Genomic DNA, 10,806 nt, shown 5'->3' on the forward strand with positions numbered 1-10,806 from the left:
AGAGTCAACATTGTGAAAATGACTATACTACCCAAAGCAATCTACAGATTCAATGCAATCCCTATCAAACTATCAATGACGTTTTTCACAGAACTGGAACAAAAAATTTCACAATTTGTATGGAAAAACAAAAGACCCCAAACAGCCAAAGCAATCTTGAGAATGAAAAACGGAGCTGGAGGAATCAGGCTTCCTGACTTCAGACTATACTACAAAGCTACAGCAATCAAGACAGGATAGTACTGGTGCAAAAACAGAAATATAGGTCAATGGAAAAGGATAGAAAGCCCAGAGATAAACCCACACACATACAGTCACCTTACCTTTGATAAAGGAGCCAAGCATATGCAATGGAGAAAAGATAGCCTCTTCAATAAGTGGTGCTGGGAAAACTGGACAGCTACATGTAAAAGAATGAAATTAGAACACTCCCTAACACCATACACAAAAATAAACTCAAAAATGGATTAGAGACCTAAATGTAAAACCAGACACTATAAAACTCTTAGAGGAAAACATAGGAAGAAAACTCTTTGACGTAAATCACTGCAAGATCCTTTTTGACCCACCTCCTAGAGAAACGGAAATAAAAACAAAAATAAACAATTGGGATCTAATGAAACATAAAAGCTTGCATAGCAAAGGAAACCATAAACAAGATGAAAAGACAACCCTCAGAATGGGAGAAACTATTTGCAAATGAAGCAACTTACAAAGGATTAATCTCCAAAATTTACAAGCAGCTCATGCAGCTCAATAACAAATAAACAAACAACCCAATCCAAAAATGGGCAGAAGTCCTAAATAGACATTTCTCCAAAGAAGATATACAGATTGCCAACAAACCCTTGAAAGGATGCTCAACGTCACTAATCATTAGAGAAATGCAAATCAAAACTACAATGAGGTATCACCTCACACCAGTCGGAATGGCCATCATCAAAAAGTCTACAAACAATAAATGCTGGAGAGGGTGTGGAGAAAAGGGAACCATCTTGCACTCTTGGTGGGAATGTAAAATGACATAGCCACTATGAAGAACAATATGGAGGTTCCTTAAAAAACTAAAAATAGAACTACTGTATAACCCATCAATCCCACTACTGGGCATATACCTTGAGAAAGCCATAATTCTAAAAGAGTCATGTACCACAATATTCATTGCAGCTCTTTTTACAATATCCAGGACATGGAAGCAACCAAAATATCCATCTACAGATGAATGCATAAAGAAAATGTGGCACATATATACAATGGAATATTACTCAACCATAAAAAGAAACAAAATTGAGTTATTTGTAGTGAGGTGGATGGACCCAGAATCTGTCATACAGAGTGAAGTAGGTCAGAAAGAGAAAAACAAATACCGTAGGCTAACTCATATATATGGAATCTGAAAAAAAAAAAAAAAAGGTTCTGAAGAACCTAGGGGCAGGATAGGAATAAAGATGCAGACGTGGAGAGTGGACTTGAGGACATAGGGAGGGTGAGGGGTGGACTGGGACGAGGTGAGAGAGTGGCATGGACATATATACACTACCAAATGTAGAATGGATGGCTGGTGGGAAGTAGCTGCATAGCACAGGGAGATTAGCTCGGTGTTTTGTGACCACTTAGAGGGGTGGGATAAGGAGGGGAGAAGGGAAACAAAACAGGGAGGGGGTATTGAGATATGTGTATACATATGGCTGAATCACTTCGTTAAACATCAGAAGGTAATGCACCATTGTAGAGAAATTATGCTCCAATAAAGATGTAAAAAAAAAGAAAAAAGAAAAAAGAGTAGGTGGGAATTACCCTTTGATCTTTATACTTCAATTTGTAAGATGATTAGATATTTTGACTTTTAAATTTGCCATAAATACCTGTTATTAATTAGATAATCTGGGCTCATTTGAGAAGAAACCCATAATATTTATAGAAAATATTCAAAGTGTTATTGGCTAAGATTCACACAAATAAACTTTCATAAGATAAACTCCAAATATTTCTTGGGTCTTAAAGGAATATGAATAAGAAATCATTACCTATGTCAAGATGAGATGAGCCTTTATCAAACTGAGGCTAGACCTGCCTTCCCTATTGGCCTGATAGGCTAATTTCTTGGGTGGCATTAATCACCTGAAGAAGGTGAAAGCAGATGAGATATTTTGGAATCGCTGCTTGATTTTGGTAGACATAGGATCTTTTCAATTCTATAACTCTTTTACTCTGAGAGACCTTAAGACAAAATCTGTAAGAAAATGATAGACAAAAACATTGCATTATTCGGAAAGCAAAGGATAGAAAAGGAAATAATGGTTCAATTCTAGGAAACAGTGTAAGCCACAGTTGTGGTAGAAGAAAGTGGAGCTAACTAAAGAAAGTGATAGGATATCAAGTAATTTTCTGAAAAGGGATAGTGGAACATCATAGAAAAAGAGGATGCCAATGGATATCACACAAATTCAGTCAAAAATTTAAAAATGTAACAATACTGCATAAGTTCAAGAACACCTGATATCTCAGAAAAAAACAGTATTTCCAAGAGAACAGTGCATTAAGTGGGGAGTTCTATAGACCACTGAGAACAAACATTTCTGAAGCATCAATAGGACTTCAGTTCATACATCTTTTGAAGGTCTCTTTCTAACTGAAACATATATATGGGGGTGAGAAGTTTTCTTCCCCAAGAAGCAAATTTTACAGGTGTAAGAATATCCATTGAAAGAGTAATGGCAACAACCACTAAAGCACAGAAACATACCTGCTCAAAGGGAAGGGTGGGAGATTTGTTGTTAGGTAAAATGTAACAATGGAGCCCCCAAAATTGTGGGCTTGCAAAAAAAAGGGAAGTTTTGAATATATGAATTTAGAAAAAAAAATGACACAATAATAAGACCTTGGTGAATGAAATTGTAATCTCTGCAAGTTTCTAAATTTGGCAGAAAGAGATACTTAAACATCACTCTCTAAGATAGGAGGCAATGTATTTAAGTAGATCCCTCCTACGTCCATAGTTATGGTCTATCATAATGTCATAATTAACTTTAGGATGAAAGATACATCCTAATTTAATTTAAGTTCATAGGTCATTTTGGCATAAACTGAGTCATTGCAGAGACAATCATTATTTTTTTTTTCCTGGCAGACCAGTAGGCTTGCAGCTTTCCAGTCATCTTTATAGTTAGGTTAGTCATGTGACTACGCTTTGATCAGTTAAATACAGACAAAAACTGCACATGCTACGTCCAGGTCTGTTCCATCAAAACTTCCTTTATGACCTTCAGTTCTCTTCTCCCTTTGACCAGATGGAAATGAATACTATTGGTGACTCTTGGAGACTTGGCATGAAGTCTACATCGTATCCCTATAAGACTGCTTGAGCAGTACCTCACTCTTCTTATCCCCTACTACTTTATTTGAGCATAAAATTAACTACTATTGGGTTAAGTCTCTTAGATTTTGATGCTTATCTTACAGCATCTAATTTTACATTAATGAATACTATCATATTTGACTAACGTTCAAACATAGTTGAATTGAAACTGAACTCAATTCAATTCAGAAAATTGAATTCTTCAGCATCACTGATTCTATATCTTTGGTTTTGGCATCATTAACCTAGAACTGTAATAAAATAATAACTGTGTTTATTCTGAGAAAATCACTTTGTTTGAGGCAGCTTCAGTATGGTCTGGGCTTTAGCATGGGGTATGATCTTTAGTGCTCTCTGATATCTTTGGACTCTTTACTAGAAGAACCTCTGAAAGATTAGTTCTGCATTTAAAGACCTACAAGAAACACACTTATTATGTGGAAGAGTGGTCTAAATGGAGCTGCTAAAGAAACAACATCCACACAGGGATTGGAATGACATTACTCTGTCCAAAATAGAGAATAGTATACAGTGAAAACCAACCTTAAAATTTAGTTTACTTGAATTTTAACTCTTTGAACTTTAATTGACAAGAGAATTTGATGTTGTAACTTTTAACTTCTCAATAATAAAATGATAATAGATGAGATTCTATTTAAAATTGAGTCTTCCGTTTATTGCATCGAATTGTTAGACAATACTGCCCTTTATTTGCAAATTATCATTTAAACTCTTTTGGATAGAATGATTTGAAATATTTTAGGGTGAGGCATAGAGTCAGAAGTAAATTTTTTCTTTTGAGACCAGAGTAATCTGTAAGTTAGTTCAGTTTAATTGGCTTTCTTAACTAGTTTCAGAACCTTGCTGGGGTTAAGGCTACACTGAGCCTCACTGGTCCCAGGATGACACTCAGAGGAGCAGTAGCTGGTCTAAGAGCAAAAGTCTTGCTATGTTGACAGGAGGACCATAGTGACAGGCCCTTTATCAGTAATAAAAGTAATAGTATGTTCTCCTTCTCTCTGACCTCTCTATCTATTGACAAGTTTATTCTAAACTCTGTCAAGGGAGAGGAATGCAATTTTCCAGAACCTAAAAATTCCATATCTTACTATGTTACAGGTACTCTGCCACAGGAAACATAAGGATGAGTGGTGGCCTGGGACTGAAAGAGAGTAACAGCATGAAAATGTGACAATATAGACATGAAAGGATAAAACTCATTTTAATTTATATTCTATCACTACTAATAGATGAATATGAAAAAGTGCCTTCTTAAGCTTCAGTTTAAAAAATAATCAGTCTTCTTTCAATTTATATTTTTTTCCTTTCCTTTGACCAAAATGGCTATAACATTCCCCCCAGCTTTCTTAACTTTAAAAAGCTTTCTTCGTTTTTTCCTTTTTCTTTTTAATTTTAATTTTTTTACTGGGGAATGGCTGATTAACAATGTTGTGTTAGTTTCAGGTGTACAGCAAAGTGATTCAGTTATACATATACATGTATCTATTCTTTTTCAAATTATTTTCCCATTTAGGTTACTACAGAATATTGATCAGAGTTCCCTGTGCTATACAGTAGGTCTTTGTTGGTTATCTATTTTAAATAGAAAGGTTTCTTCTTGACCATAGGCCTCTAGTCTCCCTTTCCTTAGGGCATTTACTTTAGAAAACTTGCAAGTGTAATTTTTTTTCCTCTGCCCATTTGAGATGTACATCTTCTCCCAGCCTCTTGCCAGTTTTACAACCCAGGAATGTCTTGCTTAAGGACCTGGGAGCCATCCTTTTGAAATGTAATCACCAAGAAGAGAGCTCCCCCTATCTGTCTCTTTGGGATAGTAGGAAACTACCTTCAATAAAGGCCAATTAGCAAACACCTGTGACCTAATCACTTAGACCATTCCTCTCACCCTCACTTCTCCACTCCAGCCAGTATCCTTTAGTACTTTTCTGTTAGCTCATCACGTTGTTTTAAAAAATTCCCTCATCTTTTGTTTCAATTGAGTTCAATCTCTCTCCCCTATGGTAATGTTCTTAACCTCTATTAAAATAGTCTTGAATAAAATCTTTCTTACTTGTTTAACTCTGTCCAGTGAAACTTTTCTTTCACACCTTCATATACACTTTACACTTACAAAAATCTATGACCAATATTACATTTGCTGTGTGGTTTTTTTTTTCAAGAAAACTACTGTGAAATTTGTGATATTCTTTGCTTAATAAGGCCTATGCAAATCAGATGAGTGTACTATGTTGACATGGTATAGGTCAGTTCATAAAGGTAAGTTATATAGGAATCAGGATATTGTGCTTTGCCCAAGTCATATTATCTTAGTTAATTTCCTAAGATCAGGCATCTGGCCTGTATGTAATCACTGTTATGTTATGTGCTCATGAACAAGAAGTGTAGGATAGAGGGCACATATTATCTTTAGTACTATCTAATTATCAAACTAAGGAGGAGGCAGAGGTTTCATAACCGAGTTCTCACCTATAGTTGCCAAGATTGAGTATGAGATCAGCTTCTAGAGAAATCATATATTTATTCCCATAGTTTTCAGATTTATTATCACAAATGTTTGTGTAAACTGATGAAGAGCTTAAGATGCAATGTTATTTGGGGAAAATATGTATATGTAACCTAGTTTAATCTCTTTATGTTGCATTTAAAGAGTTAGATGACTCACCATAATTATTAATCTTCTTTGCCTTGAACATAAAAGATGGTGAATGAATATCTGTTGAATAATAAGTCCATAAAAATAATGGTATAAAATTGTTCAGTTCTGTAAAGAAAGTTCTCATGCCCGCTTCCTTATTTGATGTCACCAATTATGACTATTTATCATAAGACTTAAGTCTAATGGTATTTTTCCATTCATTCATTCATTAGTTCATTCAGTACATACAAAAAACTTAGTTTCTGCTAGAAACCACTATCAAGCCTGGAGACAGAGAAGTAAGCAAAAAATTAAATTAATAAGAATACTTTCACCCTCATGAGCTTCACATTTTAGTAGCAGTAGAGAGATGATAAGCAAAGAATTAAAATACATGACATCTGGGTTTGTGAATAAATCTAAAAATATTTCTTAGCATTAGAATTTTTTTAAAAATGGATTTCATCCCGCCGAATATGTCTAACTGAAATAAGTACTGCTTTCTGTGAAGGAGTTTTTCAGGACTCCTTTCTAAAGGAAAGTAGTCAGGGTCAGGAAGACAGTGAATTTCATTGAAGTTTATTTCCATCTTGTTGCTATGTTGTGCCTTAAATCCCCTGACTCTTGCAAATTTGTGAGCAGTTAACCATTCTGTAAAGTGAGAATACTGAAGTCGCATCCCTCTTTTTTATCTCTTTGAGGCTTTGTGGAGGTTTAAGGTGAAGTGATGGAAATTGTAAATATTAATGGCCAGATGACTGAGTGATATACACATCTTATTAAATTAAATGACTTAGTAACTAATAAGTATATTCTAACTTTATATATAGACTTAAAACTGCAAGCTCTTTAAGCCCAGACAATAGAAGATTTCAAATATTCTACTCAACCTATGTACCTCAGGCAGAATTAAATGACTCCCATGTCGTTTCATGATAGTTGTATGTCAGGAGGAATAGGTTCTAGAATTTTTTTATACTAGAAATTAACTTTTCATGTCCTTTCCTTTTTCAATTTTAATATACTTTATATTGAAGTAAACTTTCTTTTACAAGTTTAAAATTAGATTAGTATAAATGCAAGGCAAACATGCTTGTTCTTTGAATTTTTGTGTGGGGAGGTGCTTAATGATTACCTGGGGCAGTCTCTTCATTTCTAGAGATCAAGAGTTAAGTCTCAAAGCAATTACTTCCAGAAAAAACAAACAAACAAACAAACTAAAATACTGTCTTTTGACACTCAGCTCAATATTGAGTCTTGTGTACCAGGCTGCATTGCTTGCTTCATGTTGCCTTTAGTATGCAACACTGCTGGAGCTGGAAAAGTAGGTAGTGCATCATAGTACATTAAGAATTCAGAATACAGAGTGGTCAAAGCAAGTTTGCTTCTTAACACATGACAACTCTCGGGCAATAAAAAAATTTTCCATTCTTCTATAAAATTGTGTTTTTTTAAAATTTTATATTCTTAGAAAACAAGAATTTAACATCTTAACAAACTCTGAGTGTATGTTCTAACTCTAGCTTTGCTTGTCATTTTGTTTTAATCATAATATCCCCTAAAGTAGAAGCAAAAACTTGCTTATTTTGAAGTGCAAGTTCACAATTTTAACAAAATTAGATTTATCATTTTGGTGCAACTTGTTTATATAAAATATAAAACAGGGGGCTTCCCTGGTGGCGCAGTGGTTGAGAGTCCGCCTGCCGATGTAGGGGACACGGGTTCGTGCCCCAGTCCGGGAAGATCCCACATGCCGCGGAGCGGTTGGGCCCGTGAGCCATGGCTGCTGAGCCTGCGCGTCCGGAGCCTGTGCTCCGCAACGGGAAGAGGCCACCACGGTGAGAGGCCCGCGTACCACAAAAACAAAAAAAAACAAACAAAAAACAAAACAAAACAAAACAAAAATATATAAAACAATATTGGATTAACTATAATGGATGTTGTTTTAGTCTTGAACTAAATTGTGTCTGTATCAGCAAATTATTTAAGCTTTATTTAATGAAGAAGAAACAAAGGTGATCTCAATTATACCACAACATTTGCTTTCCTCTATGTATCCATTTTCCTCTTTCAAAAAATTGTTACTAAGCATCATATTTAATTGATTTTTCTTTGGTGTTTATGAAAATAATTTATTTATTTAACAATTGTATACTGGGCTTTTTTCTACGTGTTGGATAGATATAATACTTGCTAGACTCTGAGGGTGTGTACATGAACTGATTCAATCTTTCAGCTCAAGGAAATTCATGGCCTAAGATTGTAGAGAGGTGGGCATATCATGACGTTATAACAAGAGTGAAGGTGAGAAAAAGAGAGGTGATTATTGACAATGTCATTTAAATACAGTGTTTCCTTATTGATTTTCTGTCTAAATCTGTTCATTGATGTAAGAGGGGTGTTAAATTGCCTACTAGTCTTATATTACTGACAATTTCTCCTTTTATGTTTGTTATTATTTATTTTATATATCTAGGTGTTCCTATGTTAGGTGCAGGTACATTTACAATTGTTATATCTTCTTGTTGGGTATATCCCTTTATCATTATGTAATGTCTTTTGTCTCTTGCTACAGTCTTTGTTTTTAGTCTATTTTGTCTGACATTAGTATTGTTATCCCAGCTTTGTTTTCATTTCCATTGCATGGGATAGGTTTCTCCATCCCATCAATTTCAGTTATTTTTGTGTCTTTATATCTGGAATGAGTTTGTTGTAGTCAGCATATAGATGGGTCTTGTTTTTTATGCATTCAGCTACCTTTCAGTTTTGGTTGGAACATTTATTCGATTTACATTTAAAGTTATTATTGATAGGTAGTTAATTATTGTCATTTTGTTAATTGTTTTCTTTTGTTTTTTGTGATTCTTCTTTGTCTCTTTCCTCTCTTTTTGGTATCTGCTCTTGTGGTTTGATGATTTTATCTAATGTTATATTTTATTTGCTTTCTCTATTTTTTTGTGTGTCTATTTTAGGGTTTCTGTTTGTTGTCACTATGAGTTTCATATATATCAATCCAAATCTATCTATCTATAGAGATAGAGATAGATAGAGATAGAGATAGATAGATAGATATAGCAGTTTATTTTAGTCTCATATTTGCTTAAGTCAAACACATTCTAAAAGCAGTGTATTTGTACTCTCCCCCAACATTTTATATTTTTGAAGTCATATTTTACATATTTTTGTTTGTGTATCTTTAATTACTTACTGTAGTTAGTTGATTTTACTACTTTTGTCTTTTACCCTTCATACCAACATTTTAAGTGACTAATCTACTGCCTTAATTATATATTTGCCTTTACCTGTGAGGTTTTTTTTTTTTTTTTTCTGGTTATCACCTTTTTTTTTCCCTTAAAGAGGACCCTTTAGCATTTATTTTAACACTGCTTTAGTTAAATGAACTCCTGTAGTTTTTGCTTGCCTGGGAAAATATTTATCTCTTTTTCAATTCTGAATGATAACCTTTCTGGGTAGTGTATCTTGGTTGTAAGATTATCCCTTTTAGCACTTTAAATAACCATGCCACTCCCTTCTGGCCTGAAAAGTTTCTGCTAAAAAATCAGCTGATATTCTTATGGGGGTTGCCTTTTGTGTGACTAGTTGGTTTTTTCCTTGCTGATTTAAAAATTAGTTTTTATCTTTATCTTTTGTCATTTTAATTATGATTATTGGTGTGGGTATCTTTGGGTTCATCTTGTTGGCAGCTGTCTGTGCTTCTTGGACCAGTGTTTCTGTTTCCTTTCTCAGATTAGAAATGTTTTCAGCAATTATTTCTTCAAATAAGTTTTCTGCCTGTTTCACTCACTCTTCTCCTTCTGAGATCCCTATAATGTGAATGTCTTTATGCTTGATGTTGTCAAGAGGTCCTTTAAATAATTTTTTAAAATAATTTTTCTTTGTCCTGTTCTGATTGGATGATTTCTACTATTCTGTCTTCCAAACCACTGATTCATTCTTCTGTATTAGCTAATCCACTCTTGATTCCCTCTGAGTTATTTCTCAGTTCAGTTATTGTATTGTCCACCTCTATTTTTTCTTTCTGTATTTTCTCTTTGATGAAATTCTCACTGTGTTCTTCCATTTCTCTCCTGAGTTCAGTGAAGATCTTTATGTTCATTGTTTTGAATTCTTTATAAGTTAAATCACTTATCTCCATTTCATGAGGGCTCTTTCCTGGAATTTTGTCTGTTTTTGTTTGTTTGGAACATATTTATCTGTCTTTTTTTTAATTTTTATTTTTGTTTTACTTTCTGTGTTTTTTTCTATGAATGAGGAAAAATACCTACCTCTCCCTGTCTTGAAGGTGTGGCTTTGTGTAGGATTGAACCCTGTGTAGACTACGTGGGCTACTTGACTTCAGCAGGCCACCTGGAGCTTGAGTGGGTGCTAGACATGGAACCTGAGGCACACTGCACCAGGGATGCCTGTCAGGTTGATGAGCTGGTACAGATGCAGCAAGGGGGCCAGGGATGTGCTGTGCTAGGACTGCCTTGGGGTGATCGCTGTAGCTGGTTTGGCCAGGAGCATGCTGGTGTGAACTGGACAGGCTAGTTAGAGTTCCTAGACTGTGTTCCTACCTGCATTATCAAGGTGGAAAGGAACCAAGAAATGGCACTGTCTGGAGTCTCTGACACCAGACGGAGTCCCAGCAGATATCCACCCATTTGGTAGATCTTCTAGGGTTAGTAAATGGATGTCCTTCACATATAGCCTAGGTGGTCTTTAAACCACTGTTCGTTAGCTGTGTCCCAGGGTAGACAGGTCTGCACTCTTCCCCCTCAGTGATATCACT

This window comes from Grampus griseus (assembly GCF_964374135.1).
Source record: "Grampus griseus genome assembly, chromosome: 15".
Classification (NCBI taxonomy): Eukaryota; Metazoa; Chordata; class Mammalia; order Artiodactyla; family Delphinidae; genus Grampus; species Grampus griseus.